The sequence below is a fragment of the Coenobita brevimanus genome, chromosome 88, assembly GCF_032717465.1.
Source record: "Coenobita brevimanus isolate Jiangsu-jjx chromosome 88, ASM3271746v2, whole genome shotgun sequence".
Taxonomy (NCBI): Eukaryota; Metazoa; Arthropoda; class Malacostraca; order Decapoda; family Coenobitidae; genus Coenobita; species Coenobita brevimanus.
Window position 1 is genome coordinate 11,618,350 of NC_137041.1, and position 19,801 is coordinate 11,638,150.

Here is a 19,801-nt window from a genome sequence, read left to right on the forward strand (position 1 = left end):
TGATTTATGACGGTCACACACAAATCAGTCCTAATTATTCAAAGAACGAAACTTAATTCCCATTTCGATGTAGCTGTTGTTGTTGTTGTTGTGTAACACTGGTCTGTCTGGCCGAGCAGATCCATGAACTGCAGGCAAGCAGTCGCCTTCTGCATCGCCGTCCCATGCAATGATGGGGTGACTCTGGAATATCTGGCCTTGAGAAGCTGAGCTATATTTAGTCTTCCTAGGCCTCTAACTTTATAGGCAGCAGTATGATTATTACAACGATGTTGCCCTTGTAACAATATTTTCATATCAAATAATTTATTTTAACACATGTATGCATGATGTTTTTCCTAACTACACGTGGCGTTGATCTTTATTTGTGCCATATTTACAGTAGCAATAGCGAACTTTCTTGTGAGAAGGACGGGAGTCCCTCGAAGAATCACACAGGCTTAAGATGCTGCTATTGTCGCGCAGCAGAGGCAACAGCACTTAGAACTGGGTGACCATAAGGGACTGTCTTCAGTTCGAGGTGTCCGTGCTGACTGTCAGGCGAAGGCTGCATGACTTTGGCATACACCATAGAATTCCAGCAATGAAGGAACGTCTGACACAACAGCACAGAGCGGGGAGATTAGCCTTTGCTCAACTCTGCTGCTAGGTAGCGAGAAATCCTTACGGATGAGAAGTGTTTCTCCTCCACCTCGCATGGCAGAGTTCACTGCTTTAAGAGAACCAACACCAAGTATATGATATTACCATTTTTAATACTGATACAATTCCCTACTCCTATTGCCCCCCTGCAGGCTCTGTCTTTGTTGCAGTCATCTGTTTTCTGTCCTCGTCTTTGTTACAATATTTAACCGATAATCAAACCTTCATGCATGGAACAGGTCAACTATAAAACTGTCTTCCAAAGTCTGCATACACGTCCGTCCTTGATCTCCAGTCTTTTAAAGGCATCTAATCAGAATCCCTTATTTTGGTCCTATTTTGCTAAGACTGTCCCGGAAAAGGATGTCCTAGTCTTTCCCTCTGTTTTCTTTGTGTAAAAACATTAGTGCCCAAAAAATTTTGATGAATCAATTCTAAATAATATAAGGATAGAAAGGGGGACATGTCATCATCTAGAATGTTTGTTTTTTAATGGGAGAAAGAACGAACCAAAGGCTGAGTCCGCAAAACGTAGCAACAATAAAAGAAGTAAATATATATTTCACATGCAGACACGAGAGGGTCAACATTCGTGAGGAGGCACAATCGGGTCACGTTACCTGTAACAACTGGGTATGCCTTACTATACACGGCCTGCTTGGCATATTCAGCACCAAGGGGCGTTTTATTGCTGACAAATACGTCCATATCCTGGAGGAACGTTTCATGCCATCTTTCATTCTAGACTGGCCCGCCAAAGAGGCCGATCTAAATGTAGCAGAACATGTTTGGGATGAAATGGTTAATACCTGGCAGCCAGGAGACGAGAGGACAAGAAATGAATTGCTCAACCACGTAAACGCCCAGTGGGAACTTTTGTGACTCGATTCTTGTAGTAGTAGTTAAAGATGAATACAGGGAGTTTATCAATTTATTATCTTCAGAGAAAATCTTAAGCTGAGCAGTGTATGTATTACAGAGACTGAATACACTGTCTAGTTGGACCCCTCTTCTTGTTCACTCTCTCCACTACCTGTCGGTTCTAATGCTAGCCTCCTGAGCTCTGCTTCCTAAATTCTGGTGTAGCAAGGGTCGTGTCACATGTGTTACACTGTTGTTGGAATATTCTAGAAGCCTATGTGTATGTGTGTATGGTCACTAGGCGCTGTTGTGTGCCTATAAAGCATTCCTTGAGTTAGAGTGTGTAAGCATGTTTAGCATTGCTCGATTCTCGCAGACACAATACCTTCTCATCATCTGACTTGTTGCTTCTATCTGTATATCTATCTATTTATCTATCTATTATGATTTGTAATTATAATATGGAGTCCTGACACTACTCGGCCACGTACTGGAGATCCTCCGACAACAATCATCATTGACATATTATTGATTATAATATTGTATACATATAATATTCATGTTAATATTGTACTGATCCAGTAATATTACATTTTAAACAAGTTGTATACATATTTGAATAAATGCAATGGTAGTTGTATGACATTTTGTAAGATGTGTATGTATAACAGACATACGCATATAATTGTGCAATGGTAATACTGCTAGGTTATACATTACATATTGAATTATCCCTTTAGTAATGTCTAATATTTCACCTAACTTGTATGATGATTCTGATAATACAGAATTGTGGTAAAATTGTATGACTTTACATAATATTGTAGTAACATTGTAGTAATACATAATTGTAACATTGTGAATTGTTACATAATATTGTGGTAATGCATAATTGTGTTAGCCTTATAATTGTAGTTATATTTTGTTAATGCAATTGTTACATAATTGTGTTGGCCTTATAATTGTAGTTAAAGTTACATAAAAGTTACATCTTAATGCAACTGTTACATAATTGTGTTGGCCTTATAATTGTAGTTACATTTTGTTAATGCAACTGTTACATACTTGTTACATATTGTTTTGTAGTTACATATCGTTTGTAGTTACATAATTGTATAATTGCAGTCCTGACACTGAATCCAGCCATGCTGCGGTCGATGATAGTGATGATGTGACATGCCACTGGCTCGTGGAGACAACAATTTGCTTTTTATTTCACTTATAGAAGTAGTTTATGTGATGATGTGCCATGCCACATCCTTGTGGAGACAACAGTTTGCTTTTTGTTTCACTTATATAAGGAGTTTATGTGATGATGTGCCATGCCACTTCCTTGTGGAGACAACAATTTGCTTTTTATTTCACTTATAGAAGGAGTTTATGTGATGATGTGCCATGCCACTTGCTTGTGGAGACAATTTGTTTTTTGTTTCACTTATAGAAGGAGTTTATGTGGTATTTTGGCATTTGTAGTAACACACACTTAGTTTCATTTGTTTGTTATGTGATCTTAGTTTTTTTTTTTTTTTGTATATATTGATATTCTATAGTTTGTTTTTCTTCGTTTGTCTACGCTTTTTCTGTGTTGTTCATGGTTGCATACGCTGGTTAAATCCCTTGGGACCCTTTTTTAAGGTTTAGTTTATCTTGCACAGATATTACTGAAAATTATATTTTATAGTCCAATATTTTATTATTTTATATAAAAAATATATATAAACTATATACAGTATTAACTATATCCACTGACGTTCACTTGTACCAATCGTGGGCAATATATGTATCAGCACTGTGTGGAAATTATTATCTTCACGATTGTGTTGATGTTCATTCTTGCTAACGTCATTTGTGTTGGCCTTTTTTTTTTTTCTGGTTTTCCTTGTAACAATTTATCTTTCCACAAGGTAGCTTTAATAATCTAATACAGTTCTTTTAATCGCTCAGTGAGTAACTGTGATGGTATATTTTCTTTATTACTTTGTAGATGTAATAATGTATAGCTGTATGTATGCAACACGTATTTTATGTAGGTATAAATGGTAACACTCGTTGGTAGTAAATAAATGCTATAATAAATGAATGAATATATACAGTGGAGATTATTTATTGTTGGTGCAAGTATTTAATGATTGAATTATGAAGATAATTGAAGTAGGTATATGAATTTAAGTTGTAACTATACAGCACGTTTTATATGTTTGTGCAGGTTTTTTGTCTATCACTGTGTATTGTATAAATGAAGTAACTATGTACCTCACTAATTTTTACCGTGGTGGAAAAGGTGTGAGTGGTGTTGCACGTGGTGATAGCGTTGTTCTTCACGGGTTGATTGACGTGTTACGGGGTGTCAGACACACGGCTTGGCGTCGTCTCAGCGCACGTATGATGACGTCGACTTCCCACACTGGTAGCTGTGGTGAGTAAATGAGTAGCGATGAAAACGAGTGAAGATGAGTAAGATGAGTTGTGAATATGGGCTTGGTATTTGCTTCATTGTCTTGACCTCTTCACTCCTGCGTCAGCGGTGGAGGTTGGGTGGAGGTAGGAGAGAAAGGAGGGTGAGGTCAAATGGTTGTGAGTTGTGAGTCGTGTCTCACTCTTCGTTTGTTTGTTTTGTTTTTCTTTCTCGATGCATTTGCGGACCTTTTTTCTTCTGATTTACTCGTTGTGGGATGAAGATTGCCACTACTTGTAGGTGCGTGTAGAAGATTATACAGACGACTCGTAGAGTTGTTACTTGTAGTTGATCGTAGATTGTTGTAGTTCGTTGGCTCGTCGTAGAAATTGCAAGATTGTATCAGTAATTTGTTATACTACTGGCAAGACGTCGTGTGATCACTTCTAATTCAGCGTAATGATCGTGGAGGCGGAGGAGGGGTTGGAGAGAATACTGTCAGGAGCTGGTTGTGAGCTGTTGGTTGTAAGAGGTATTTTTTGTTTTCACTCGATAATGCAGAATCAATTGTACACTCGTGGGCTTGTATTTTGTAGGAATTCACTGTTGATTCGTAGACGAGGTCCGGAGGTGTGGATTCTTATCCCACCGCTGCCACCAAATGTGATTCTCGATTCTTGTAGTAGGAGTTAAAGATGAATACAGGGAGTTTATCTTGATTTATTATCATCAGAGAAAATCTTAAGTTGGGCAGTGTATGTATTACAGAGACTAAATACACTAAGTCTAGTTGGACCCCTCTTCTTGTTCACTCTCTCCACTACCTGTCGGTTCTAATGCTAGCCTCCTTCTGAGCTCTGCTTTCTAAATTCTGGTGTAGCAGGGGTCGTGTCACGTGTGTTACACTGTTGTTGGAATGTTCTAGAAGCCTGTGTGTGAGTATGTAGGTATGTGTGTGTATGGTCACTAGGAGCTGTTGTGTGCCTATAAAGCATTCCTTGAGTTAAAGTGTATAAGCATGTTTAGCATTGCTCGATTCTCGCAGACACAATACCTTCTCATCATCTCACTTGCTGCTTCTATCTGTCTGTTTATCTATCTATTTATCTATCTATTATGATTTGTAATTATAATATGAAGTCCTGACACTTTGCCGGCGCAATCAGTGGCCTTGTAAGTTCCATGCTTGACAGGATGCAAGCAGTGATTGAGAATGATGGAGGCTGGACCCGATATTGATGTTATATTTAGGATGTGTGCATTATTAGAAATAAAATATTTTCTATATAATCAACACAGATTATATTGTCATTATGTAGTGTTATGAAATTTTGCCTTCTGCTCCTCATATCTATCTATACAACCTAGGCTACCAATATATATATATATATATATATATATATATATATATATATATATATATATATATATATATATATATATATATATATATATATATATATATATATATATATATTGTTACATAGCCTATGATTTCATCATCCTTTGTGTAATTCTAACGTATAGTGTGCTGCCTGTTTGATCGCGAGCGTGTTCTGCCTCACTCCCCCCTTCTACCGTTGTAGTGGGGTGGGTCGTCCTTTCTGTTGTTCGGAGAGGGATTTTCAGCTCTTTGTCCCCATGGCTTCATTTGCGCGTCCTTCTTACAAGTTGTGTCAAGCTCTGCTGGCCCCTATATAATGAGCTCAGTCTCTGCATCGTTGCCACTTAGATCTACTCCTCATTTTGTTCACATCTCTGTCCTCCCCTGTACAGTTATTGTTGTGAGTGCTCCGGAAGTCTCCAACCATCTAGCAGCTGTGTAATTTGAGTATAACTTATTGCATTTTTTTCCTTGTACTGTATAGCATAAGGTGTTGATTTGTAGGCCTAGTGAGGTTTTTTTGTAATTTATGTAGGATTCATTTTGTCAGCCAGTTTCAATATTATTTTGTATCTGTAATAATTTATCTTGCATTAACTGAGCATTACCCAGTGTATTTTCATTTTATCAGGGCTGACAGGTAAATTTACTCTTGCTAATTTCATGTTCATAGAGGCTATTGCAGTTAACCATATATTTAACCTGTTTTTTGTCATTACATTATCCTTATGAGTCCTGAATGTTTTGTTGTTAGATTGAGCATTAAAATTTAACTTGTAATTTTACCTAACTCTTTTGTTTTGAACCTGGAACTTTGCGGGACAGTAGTGATTTTTAGTATTCTCACTTAAAGTGTACATCATCTTTCTCTGTTCTGTAACAATATATATACATATATATATATATATATATATATATATATATATATATATATATATATATATATATATATATATATATATATATATATATATATATATATATTGTTACGGAAGATAGATCATGAACACTTCAAGTGAGAACACCAAGATCACTACTGTCACGCAAAGTTCCAGGTTCAAAAAAGGTAAAATTACAAGTTAAAGTTTAATACTCAAACTAACAACTAAACATTCAGGACTCATAAGGATAATGAAATGGCAAAAAACAGGTTAAATATATGGTTAACTGCAATAGCCTTTATTAACACGAAATTAACAAGAGTAAATTTATCTGTCAGCCCGGATAAAGTGAGAAAACCGGATGATGCTCAGTTAATGCAAGATATATTATTACGGATACAAAATATTATTAATAATGGCTGACACCTAAAACACATGAATCACAAAAACCTCACTAGGCCCACAAATCAACACCTTATGCTAGACAGCACAAGAAAAAAAATGTAACAACACTTTTACTCAAATTACACAGCAGCTAGATGGTTGGAGACTTCCTGAGCACTCACAAAAATAATAACTGTACAGGGGAGGACAGAGATGTGAACAAAATGAGGAGTAGATCTAAGTGGCAATTAACGCAGAGACTGAGCTCATTATATAGGGGCCGGCAGAGCTTGATACAACTTGTAAGAAGGACGCGCAAATGAAGCCATAGGGGACAAAGAGTTAATCCTGCTCTGAACAACAGAAAGAACGACTTTACTATAAGGGGGAGAAGGGGGGTGTGAGGTAGAACACGGAAGCTTGGTCACTATGGAAGCCACGAGGCGAATCGTGATCAAACATGCAGCATACTGTACGTTAGAATTATACAAAGGATGATGAAATCATAGGCTATGTAACACCTCCCCACAAAAAAAAAAAAAAAAATACAAAGGAAATTTCTTATTACTCTAAAACAATCTGTCTAAAGTCTAGATAAGCAATCTGCAATAACATTTTCTTTCCCCTTGACATGTATGTCTAATGAATACTCCTGAAGAAGTAGACTCCATCTTGTCAATCTTTGATTTTTATCTTTAAACTTGCTAAGGAATTTCAGTGGGTTATGATCGGTATAAATGACTATGGGGTCAAAACCAGAACACAAATAAAATGAAAAATGCTGTAAACCCAAAATCAAGGCCAAAAGCTCTTTCTCAATAGTTGAGTAGTTCTTTTGAGGTGGAGTGAACTTCTTACTGTAATAAGAAACAGGGTGTTCAATACCCTGATCATCCTCTTGCAGCAAAACAACCCCAGCTCCTGTATCACTTGCATCAACAGCCATCTTAAAAGGCTTAGCAAAATTTGGAGTAGCGAGCACTGGCTGACTTAAAAGGATAGGTTTAAGTTTACTGAAATAGGATTCACAGTTATCGGTCCAGACAAATTTAACTCCCTTTTTCAGTAGATCTGGAAGTGGTGATACAAGAATTGAAAAGTTAAGAACAAATCTCCTGTAATAATCTACCATTCCCAAAAATCTTTAGCTCTTTCCTACTTTTAGGTCTGGGAAGATCACTTATAACCTGAACCTTAGCTCCTGGTGGTGCAACGTGTCCATCACCAATTACGTACCCAAGATACTGAACTTTAGCTTGACCAAACTCACACTTTGATAAATTAGCTACAAGATTAGCCTGAACCAAACGCTCAAGAAGTTTACTGACATGGCATAGGTGATCTTTCCAGTTGTCACTGAAGAGTAATACATCAATATAAACAACACACCCTGCCAAACCCTCTGTTACAACATTCATGAGCTTCTGAAAAGTGGCTGGTGCATTCTTCATACCACATGGCATTACAGAACATGCAAAAGTCTTTCCTAGTGTTACTTGCCAGTATCCCTTCAACAAATCAAACTTACTTATGTACCTAGCCTTTCCGATCTTGTCTATGCAATCTTCCACACGAGGGAGAGGGTAAGTGTCTGTTTTGGTTATCTGATTAACACGTCTGTAGTCGATGGAAAGCCGCTGTGACCCACCTGGCTTAGGGACTAGAGTGACAGGAGAACTCCACTCACTCTGACAGGGTTCAATCATCTTGTGGTCCAACAGGTAGCCAAGCTCCTCCTGCATGAGAGGAACTTTCACTGGGTTCACACGGTAAGGAGGCAGTTTAATTGGTTTTGCGTCTCCAACATCGACATCATGCATCAACACAGTGGTTCTTCCTGGAGTAGCACGGAACACTTGCGGGGACTCCTGCAGTAATGCCGAAAACTCCTGCCTTTCTTCGGGAGCTAGATGAGAAAGCTTAGTCTGGAGATCATTCATGATATCAGGATTCTTCCCCAAACTATCACTCAGGCTCATGCTGCATGGGAGAACTTCACTTGCAGACTCGGGTGGAACAGCTACAGTGCAGACTGGGTTATTTTCGTCCCGCCTGTGATATAACTTTAGCATGTTGATGTGACAAAGTTGCTTGTTCTTTCTACGATCTGTTGTGGCGATGACATAGTTGACATCACTGAGTTTCTTCTCCACGAAATAAGGACCACTAAACTTGGCTTGAAGAGGTTGCCCATGCACCGGTAGCAGAATCAAAACCTGATCTGACTGAAAGTGGCGTAACGTGGACTTCTTATCATACCGTCTTCATCTTCTCCTGAGCAGCTCCTAAATTCTCTCTCGCCAGCTGTAAAGCAGTGGACAGCCGTTCTTTGAACTTCATCACATACTCCAGCAGGTTGACGTCATCTTCCTCCGACAGCCAGCATTCCTTGAGTAGCTTAAGGGGTCCTCTTACTTCGTGGCCAAACAGTAGTTCAAAGGGTGAGAAGCCCAGCGATTCATTTGGAGATTCTCTTGCGGCAAATACAACGAATGGATGACTTTTATCCCAGTCTTTCTGATGTTCCAAACAGTATTTCTTGAGCATCGATTTGAGTGTTTGATGATATCTCTCCAACGCTCCTTGGGTCTGAAGATGTGATATGGGTGATGCCCAATCTGTTTCAGAGACTGCTTGAAAACATTTGACATGAAATTTCTTCCCCGGTCTTACTGTAACTCCTTGGGCAGACCAAACTTTGTGAAGAACCCTAGCATTTCCTTAACCACGTTCTTTGCTGAGATATTTCTAAGTAGAATGGCTTCAGGATAACAAGTAGCCATATCAATCAGGGTCAACACAGGAAAATCCTGAAGAAGTCTTAGGAAGAAGGCCCACAATATCCACCAACACAAGGGTGAATGGCGCCTCAAAAGGAGGAATGGGAACTAGAGGTGCAACATTTTCGGTCTGATTAACACTTCCCCACAACTTGACAGGTGTGACAAGACTTACAATACCAGGAAACATCTCTGAAGATACCTGGCCAGTAGAAGTGTTTCAAAATGCGTGCCACAGTCTTCCTCACTCCAAGGTGTTCTGCCAAGCTGGAATCATGAGCCACTGTGCAGAGAACACATCAGGGATATCACAATCCTGGGTAGCAGTCACTGGTTCACTATACAATTGTGGAGCTGGACACAATTGACTTCCACCAATATCATTTCCAAGTAAGAAAGTTACACCTGACATTGGGAGTGTCTCAACCAACCCAACCATAACGGAACCATTAACAAAACCAGACTCTAAATTCACTCTGCACAGAGGGACAGAGAAGTAATTATTCCCTACACCTTGTAAGATTATAGTTTCATCAGAGGAATTAACATTAGAGCCTAGAACATTGGTCAACATAAAGGATTGGCAAGCACCTGTATCACGATATATTTTAACTGATTTCCTGTTATTACTGTCCAGAGGACTGACAAAACCATCAGACAGGAAATTAACACATGAACTCTTGAGAGTGTCACCCACGTTACTGCTCAAAAGAGGAGCTCCATCATGAGTATTTAATTTACCCCTCAAAGCAGGTTCAGTTAACTCGGTTAAAGAATTCTGGTAACTCTCAATGGTGGACACTAAACCAATTGACTGAATATTTAAAGACTCCTTTTTGTTCACATCACGCTGTCTCCTGAAACATTTCTCTGTAGTATGACATTTAATTTTCTGAAATCTAGAGATGGAGTTGGTATTTACTTCCTGAGAAACATCTTTATTCTCTTTCCTGTTACCTGTACTCTGAGTAGAGGCAACGTACGCTTTCCTTTTTTCTTTAGAATATCTCGAGTGAGAACATATTCATTAGTTAAAACCGCTGCATCAGACAAATTATCTATTCTTTTCTCATCAAGATATAGGCTTACATCTTTATTAATACACCTTTCGAAGTCCTCCAGCAAAATCATCTGCTTAAATTTATCAAAATCAGAATTTACATTCTTAGAATTTAACCACTGCTCTAACAGATCTTCTTTGATTTTTGTATACTCAACATGGGATTGCTTATCTTGCTTAAAAGTGTCCTAAATTTTACTCTATAGGCTTCAGGAACAAGCTCATAGGCCTTAAGAATCAAGCTCCTGAAACATTTCTCTGTAGTATGACATTTAATTTTCTGAAATCTAGAGATGGAGTTGGTATTTACTTCCTGAGAAACATCTTTATTCTCTTTCCTGTTACCTGTACTCATAATTATCAGATTGATCCTGACGCAAAGATGCTTAAGCTACTTGAGCTTTACCGGTGAGAACAGTTTGAAGTAGTACTGGCCAATAGCTACCCTCTCAAACAACTGAAAATACTTTGTTAAATCAGATTCATTAAAAGGAGGGACAAGTTTAACATTTTTAGCCACATCAAAATCATCAGAGCTAGATGATCCAGTTCCACCTTGTTTCCTGCGATACTCATGGTCTGCCTGAATCCTAGCAATTTTAATTTGTGCCTGTGCCTCCTTAGAACGTGCCTGAAACTCAGCCTCCTTAGCACGAGCCTCCTGCAGGGCTAGCTGTAACTTAGCTATTTCAATCTGCGTTTGCTCATCTGGAGGAGTTACATTAAACAAGCTTTCATTAATCATGTCAACAATTTGATCTTTAGAATGATGAAAGCGAACAGCGATTCCCAAAATTTGAGCAACATCACACACTTTGCACATTTAACAAAAAAAATCTTCGGCTTCATCAAGCGTAGTAATAGTAGACATGATGAATAAATCAGTCAAAATATAAAGCAATATCCTTATGATAATATCCTGAATATCTTGATAAGAGGTCGCCAAATTTATGTTACGGAACAGAGATAATGAACACTTCAAGTGAGAACACGAAAATCACTACTGTCCCGAAAAGTTCCAGGTTCAAAACAAAAGAGCTAGGTAAAATTACAAGTTAAAGTTTAATTCTCTAACTAAACATTCAGGACTCATAAGGATAATGTAATGGCAAAAAACAGGTTAAATATATGGTTAACTGCAATAGCCTTTATTAACACGAAATTAGCAAGAGTAAATTTATCTGTCAGCCCTGATAAAATGAGAAAACCGGATGATGCTCAGTTAATGCGAGATATATTATTACGGATACAAAATATTATTAATAATGGCTGACACCTAAAACACATGAATCACAAAAACCTCACTAGGCCCACAAATCAACACCTTAAGCTACACAGCACAAGAACAAAAATGTAAGAACACTTATACTCAAATTACACAGCAGCTAGATGGTTGGAGACTTCCTGAGCACTCACAAAAATAATAATAACTGTACAGGGGAGGACAGAGATATGATCAAAATGAGTAGATCTAAGTGGCAATTAATGCAGAGACTGAGCTTATTATATAGGGGTCGGCAGAGCTTGATACAACTTGTAAGAAGGACGCGCAAATGAAGCCATAGGGGACAAAGAGTTGACAATCCTGCTCTGAACAACAGAAAGAACGACTTACTCTACTATATGGGGGAGAAGGGGGGAGTGAGGTAGAACACGGAAGCTTGGTCACTATGGAAGCCACGAGGCGAATCGTGATCAAACATGCAGCATGCTGTACGTTAGAGTTATACAAAGGATGATGAAATCATAGGCTATGTAACAATATATATATATATATATATATATATATATATATATATATATATATATATATATATATATATATATATATATAGATATATATATATATATATATATATAATTTATAAAGTTCTGTTGACTAAAAATAGATATACGAACTTTATTTCTGTTTCAACACATCCTAATAATTAATCCACCGCCTAATAGAAGGAAGATCACTCACACCTAATAACTATAATGTGTTCCTTGGCCTTTCCACACAAACAGGGCTGATGAAGTAGCTATTTCAATGTATTTTCTTTCATATGCGATATGTTTATGCGTCGGTGGTGGTGGTCGGTGGCTGAGGTGGCGGTGGTGGTGGATGGTGGGTGTTGACGGATGGCGGCGGTGGTGGTGGGTGGTGGCTTTGAAGTTGGTGGTGGGATGGTGGTCGGTGGTTGTGGCGGGTGGCAGGTGGCAGCGGCGGCGGTGGTTGTGGCAGTTGTTATTGTTATTGTTCTTGTGTGTGTGTGTGTTTGTGTGTGTGTTTCAGTGGTAGAGTATTCATCTCATACTGATTCATATCAGACTTTATCATTTCCCTCTATTTGCGTATTGTAACTTATTTGTATGTGTTTTCATCACAGCCGCAGAATGTCCGCGTATCTTTCATTAACATGTAATAATACAACCCAATATCTATATTTATCCATTTCATGTCAAATTTCGCATTCGTTGTGTGACTAAAACTGCTCCGGTCCTTGTGGTGGCGAAAGGTTCGGGGTATTAACATGTCGTCCAGAAAGAGCAGACCGAGGATTGTGCCTTCCACTTTGGCTGTAGTATGAATTTCTGAAAGGAACGGTACATATCTAAAAAAAAAAAAAAAAAAAAAAAAAAGGCATGAAAAATGACATGAACTGTTGCCAATGGCGAATTTAAGTTTTCATATTTTTACATCTTTTGTTTTCCCTTTTTCATGATAGCCGTGATACCCAAAATTTTGGGTATTTGTGAACTAGTGATGCCTAACAGTATTAGCATCGGATGTAGTTCAAAAATATTTTACCGGAGTGCTGGCTGTATAAAAGTAGTAAAATATTGATAATGATATAACAAGTACTAAAATATTGATAATGATATAACAAGTACTGTCTTAATTGGGAAAGATTCCATTAATATGATATTATCAGGATGCTCAAGAAGGCACTTTATAGCCCTGGTCATTGAGATACAAATAATGTTAGAAAGAGGGTCATTCTCGACGTTTGTTTTCATTTGTAGTGATAACTTCAGAATAATAAAAATGGTGTATATTTTGTTAGGGTAAATGCTACCTATTTAGAAGTAATTCAATACTAGTATGCGGATGTGATCGTAAAAACAGCATGTGTTAGGGAAAACCATTAACTGGCAACTTCCACAAATGTAAACATAGTTTGCCTAGAAACAGTCGAAATTGTATCTAAATTTCTGAAAACATTGTGATAAAATATCTACAAAAAAAAAAAATTAATAAGGAGAATTGAGAGAGTAAATCAAAAGTATTATACTGGCGTTATCCTAAAAAACGCATAATGAAGACGAGAACACTAAATATGCAACTTCCATAAACATACTCTATATTGGTGAGGAAAAATTCCAAAATTGTATCTAAAATTGAGAAAATCTTCAGAAGATTAAAAATTCAAAATTCAGTAACAACACTTAATGAGGAAACACGAGAATGAAATCGATTCGAATGCAAAGCATGATGGAATTCGATGGACTTATCCCAGAGAAATTCGTTTAATTCTAGAAGTGAGAACAACTTGGAATTTAGAGATAAAACGGACATTATCTTTTATCTATATAATGAGGGCTTTCGTGCCATATCGAGACTTGTGATGACATTTTGAAAACTTGAATATTTCCCCGTTACGACGGCTCGTGTTATATTTTCCTTAGTAAAATCACGCCAAAAGGCGATAATAGCTCGGTACTGATTATCAAATATGAATTAAGAGGAAAACGAAAATTTAAAACTACTTTATTGAGATATAAAATTATTCTCATTTTTACTGCATATGATTAAAAAATAACGTCAGGTGGCAGGAGAATTGACCTGAACTGTTGTGTATGTTGTATTGAATTTCACATGAGTTTTAATTATTTATGTTCTAAGGATATTTTGTTTAACTCAGTCGTGATTTCTAGAGTAAAAATAGCGGTAATAGTGACGGAATAAGCTTTGGGTTTAGTTAAAGAATATATTACGGGATTGAGGGCTGTACAAACCCAGGTAAATATTAATAACGGTAGAACACGAACCGTCATAAAGGGGAAATATTCCATATTTGAGATATATCAGGATGCTTTATGTCACTTTATATCCTTAGTTATAGAGATAAAAATAATGTTAAAAAGTTTAATAATTGATCTTCGTTTTCAGAATAACAAAATGGTATAAGTTTTGATATGATAAAAAGGAAACTCAGTAGATGAAATTCAAAACTATCATTAAGGTGTGATCATAAAAACAGCATAAGTGTAAGGGAAAAAACTTAAATTTGCAAATTCCACAAGTGTACACATAAACAGTATAGAAACATTCCCAATTATCTAAAATTATGAAAACGTTGAAGGATGAGATATTTTAACCTGAACAAATTTGATATTGTAAGTCTAAATGAGAGTAAATGAAAACACTAACCTTGGAGTGATCCTAAAAGCACCATATTGTGGGCAAAAACAATAAATATACCACCTACACAAATCTACTCAAAATTAGTTAGGAAACATTCGCAATTGTATTCAAAATTCAGAAAATAAATTCTGATAGGGAAAAAAATGAGAAACAAGGCTAATGAGGTAAACGTGGGAGGGAATTAATTCACAGATAACAAGGCTGGAATGTATCGTCTGATTAGGGAAGCGAGGACTTGGAATTTAGAGATCAAACGGACATTATTCTTCATCTCTAAAAGTAGGTCTTTTAAATAGCATCTTGAGTCTGCTGATAAAATTTTTAATATTGAATAATTCCCGTTAAGATGGTTCGTGCTATATAATTTCCCCCCCCCAAAAAAAAAAAAATTCAGTATCAAGGCTAAATGAGAGAGTAATTCAAAGCTATTATATTGGGGTGATTTTAAAACTGCATAATGATGGTGAAAACACTAAATATGACACTTCTAAAAATATACCCTAAATTGGTTTGCAAACATTACCAACGGTATCAAAAATCAGAAAACATTTCTGCATGTGAAATATTTTTAAAATCAGTAATAAGGCTAAAAGAGGTAAAAGATGGAATGAAATCAGTTCACACGTAAACGAGGCTGGAATTTGACGGGTTTAACCCGGAGTTTCGTTTGATGATAAGTGATAACACCATTAATTTAGAGATAAAAAGGGTATTATTTATATATGAATAACTAGGACTTTAAAGTGGCATCTCGAGCCTCCTCATAAAATTAAAAAAATTGAATATTTCCTCATTATTACGATTCGAGTTATATATTTATTTTCCTAGGTAAAGTCCTTCCTAAAGACGATAAATTGTGTAAAATTTAATTGGTCGTTACTGATTACAAAATCTGAATAAAACCGTACCGTACTGAAATATAAAATTTATTCGCATTTTTATCGTACATAATTTCTAAAAAAAAATGTCAGGTGACAAGAGAATTAACATGAACTGTTGTGTATGTCGTATTGAAGTTCAATGGATTTTTTTTTTTTAAATTATTAAGGGTCTTTTGTTTTCTCTTTTTAATCATTTTTGCTGTTATCAAGGGATAAAATTAGGAGTATTTTTCAAGTAGTAACGTCTGATACAATCCGCCTTGGGTGTAGTTCAAAAATGTTTACTCGAGTGAGGGGTGTATAAACATAAAGAAATATAGATTTTGATATAACACGAATTGTTATAATGGAGAAAGATTCCATTTCTAAGAGTTTTTCAGAATGCTCAGGATGCAACTTTAGAGCCCTAGTTATACAGATAAAAATAATATTAGAAAGAGGGTCATTTGTGACTTTTATTTTCATTTGTAGTGGTAACGTCAGGTTAAAAAATGGTATAAATTTTGTGACGGTAAATGCAACCGATTTTTAAGTAATTCATAAAGATAGCAAAATTTTTAGCGAAAAACATAAATATGTAATTTCCACAAATGTACACGTAATTAGCTTAGAAATATTCAAAATTTTGTCTAAAAATGAAACCATTTAAATGTAAAAAAAATCCAACCCGAAGAAAAAAAAAACAGTAATAAGGGTAATAAAGGGATTAATTCATACGGAAGTTATCCTAAAAACAGCATAACGATTGCCAAAATACTAAAAATGCCACCTTCACAAATATACTGCAAATAAATGTGGTAACATTCCCACTTATATCTTAAATTCAGAGAACATTAATTTGTGCCGGTGAAAAAATTCAAACTATTAACAAGGCTAAATGAGGCAACAAGTGCAATGAATTCGATTAATCCGTAAACGAGATAGAATTTGATGTGTTTACCCCGAAGAGTTTCGTTTCATCACGTCAAAACAACTTGGAATTTAGAGATAAAACGGATATTGCTTTTATTCCTATAACTATGCCTTTCAAATGGCATCTCGAGACTCCTGATAAAATTACAAGTTTGCAGTGTTTCCCCTTTATGACGGTTAGTGCTATATCATTATTTCCTAGGTATAATCACTCAGAAGCGAGAAATCGTTTAAAAGATTATTGTTAGGTACTGATTATCAGATATTAAGAGGAAAAACAAAATACACTTCCGTTCTGCTATCATTTTTATTGTACATGATTTCTATCTATCTATCTCAATCCCGTTCGGGGTGGCCACAAACAAATCTCCTACAAGTCGCCCTGTCCCCCGCCATTTCACTGCCCTGTTCCCATCTCACACCCTCCTCTCATATACCTCTCAACCCCATCCCTCCAACTCATCCTCGGCATCCCCCTCCCTCTTCCCCCCTCCACCTCACTCACATACACTCTCTTCGTCAGTCTTTCACCCTCCATCCTCTCCACATGGCCAAACCACCACAGTGTGTTCCTCATAACGCTTCCTATCACATCCACATTCACTCCACAACTCTCCTTTATATCCTCATTCGTCAGCCTGTCTCTCGATGTGACTCCACAGGCTCCTCTTAAATAACTCATTTCCACTGCTCTCACTCTTGACTTGTGTCCTTCCAGCAACGTCCAAGCTTCACTTCCATACGTTAGAGTTGGTATCACAATACCGTCATATAGTAACTTTTTCACTTCCATGCTCACTTCCCTGCTTCTAATCACTGATGTCAAGGAACCAACAACCTTCCTTCCCTGCTGTACCCTTTCAAGCACTGCACCTTCCAAACCTCCATCCTTACTCATCACGCTACCCAAGTACTTAAACGTACTCACATTTTCCAATTCCTCACCATCCAACCTCGCTGTACATTCACTGACTTCGCTTCTCTCAAAGACCATCACTTTACTCCTCTACATTCACCTTTAGATTCCGTTTCTTACACACACTCTCAAACTCTTCCACTAAGCCTTGTAGCTCTCCTTCGTCTTCACTCAACAACACAGTATCATCTACAAACAACAGTACAGGGAGTTTCCAAACACTATCCTCTCTCACCAGGGCCATTCCAACATCCACTACCCTACCTTGTACCTCTTTTATTACCCCATCCATGTACAGATTGAACAACCATGGAGACATGACACATCTTTGTTTCAACCCAACGTTCAAAGGGAAAAATTCACTCAGTTCACCATCCACACGCACTGCAGCCTTAGCACCATCATACATAATCTTCACAGCATTCAACTTCCCATCTACTCCATATATTCTTAATACTTTCCACAAACCTTGTCAATCCACCCTGTCATATGCTTCCTTCAAATCCATAAAAGCCGCATAGATCTTCTTTCCCTTCTCTGGAAACTTTTCCACTAAAGAGTGAATATCTGATCTGCAAAACCTCTTCCCTTCCTAAAGCCTCCCTGTTCTTCTCCAACTAATTCCTTTTCTTTCTCTAACTCTGTCAATAAGTATCCTACCATACACTTTTCCTATTATACTAAGAAGACAAACGCTCCTATGATTACCACACACTTCTTTTTCCCCTTTTTCTTTGTACAAGGGAATAATTATAGCTGACTTCCAATCCTCCGGGACTCAACCTTCCTCCCAGGCCAATCTTTACATTTTCCACATCCATTCTACTACTATATCTTCCCCATGCTTTAGCATTTCACCATACACTCCATCAATTCCTAGGCCTTTCCCCAATTTAACTTTTTTCATTGCTTCCACAACTTCTATCCTACTGATTTCTTCCTGTCTTCTCACCACCCTCCTTCTCCCAGCCATTCCCCAGCCACTTATACTCGCATGTTCAACAATTCCTTAAAGTGTTCTCTCCATCTGCTCACTTTTTCTCCCTTCTCCACAAGTAATCTACCATTTTTGTCTTTTATTCCCCTGGTAATTTCACCTCCACCCTGTCTTAGTTTCTTCACCTCTTTCCAGAACATTTTCTTACAGTCCCTTCACTTTACACTCAAATTCCTTCCAAATTCCTCATCCACTCTCTTCTTACTCTTACTAATCTTTTCACCTCTTTCTTTCTACATATAACTCTCTCTTCCGCCTCTCAACTTCTTTCACGCCCCTATTTCTCATCCATTCATTGTATGCTTTCTTCTTTTGTGCCCCAACCTGTCTCACGTCATTCCACCTCGCTGTTCCCTGCACACCCCTCCGTCTTCTCTTCATCCCACACACCACATCACATGCTGCACATATTTCTTCTGTGAATATCCTGCACACACACCTTCGGCATCCCCCATCTGCTCCAATTCATATTTGCCCCATCGTTCCTCCACTTCTTTCTTATAGTCTGCCTTTTTCCCATCCTCTTTTAACCTTTCCACTCTCCTTACAAATACTCCTTCCCGTCCTTCCATTTTCGCTTTTACTGTAACAAAATTTATAGCCTTTGAAAATAAGTCACAGATGACCCTCTTCCTAAAGTAGAAATACGAGTAATCTGCAGACGACTTTAATACAGTTCGTTCAGTGTTCATTCAACATATACACGCTGTCTTTTTACTTTTTAATATCAATATATGTCGTTATCAGTACGAAACAATTATTTTTGAAACGCTTAATCGCCTTTTGGACTAATTGTACCTAGGGAATTATAGGAAATAACACGAACCATTTTCAGAGAGAAAATTTTTTATTTTTTTTCAGGAGGCTCAAGATGCTACTTAGAAGCCCTCGTTATACTGATTAAAAATAATGATCGTTTCATACCTAAATTACAAGTTCTCACTTCTCTAATCAGACGAAACTCATCAAATTCCAGCCTTGTTATCTGAGAATTAATTTTCTCAATGTTGTTACTTCATTTAGCCTTGTTTCTCATTTTTGAAATATTCTCTCAGAATGTTTTGTTGAGTACAATTATGAATGTTTCCCAACTAATTTAGAGCACATTTATGGAAATGGTATATTATTGTTTTCGACTTCAATTATTGGGCTTTTAGGATCACTCCCGAGTTAGTGTTTTGAGTTACTCTCATTTAGGTATACATTTCAATTTTTTTCCGATTTCAAATTTTTTCACACTTTAACGTTTTGATAATCTTAGATACAATAATCTTAGATACAATTGGGAATGTTTCAGTGC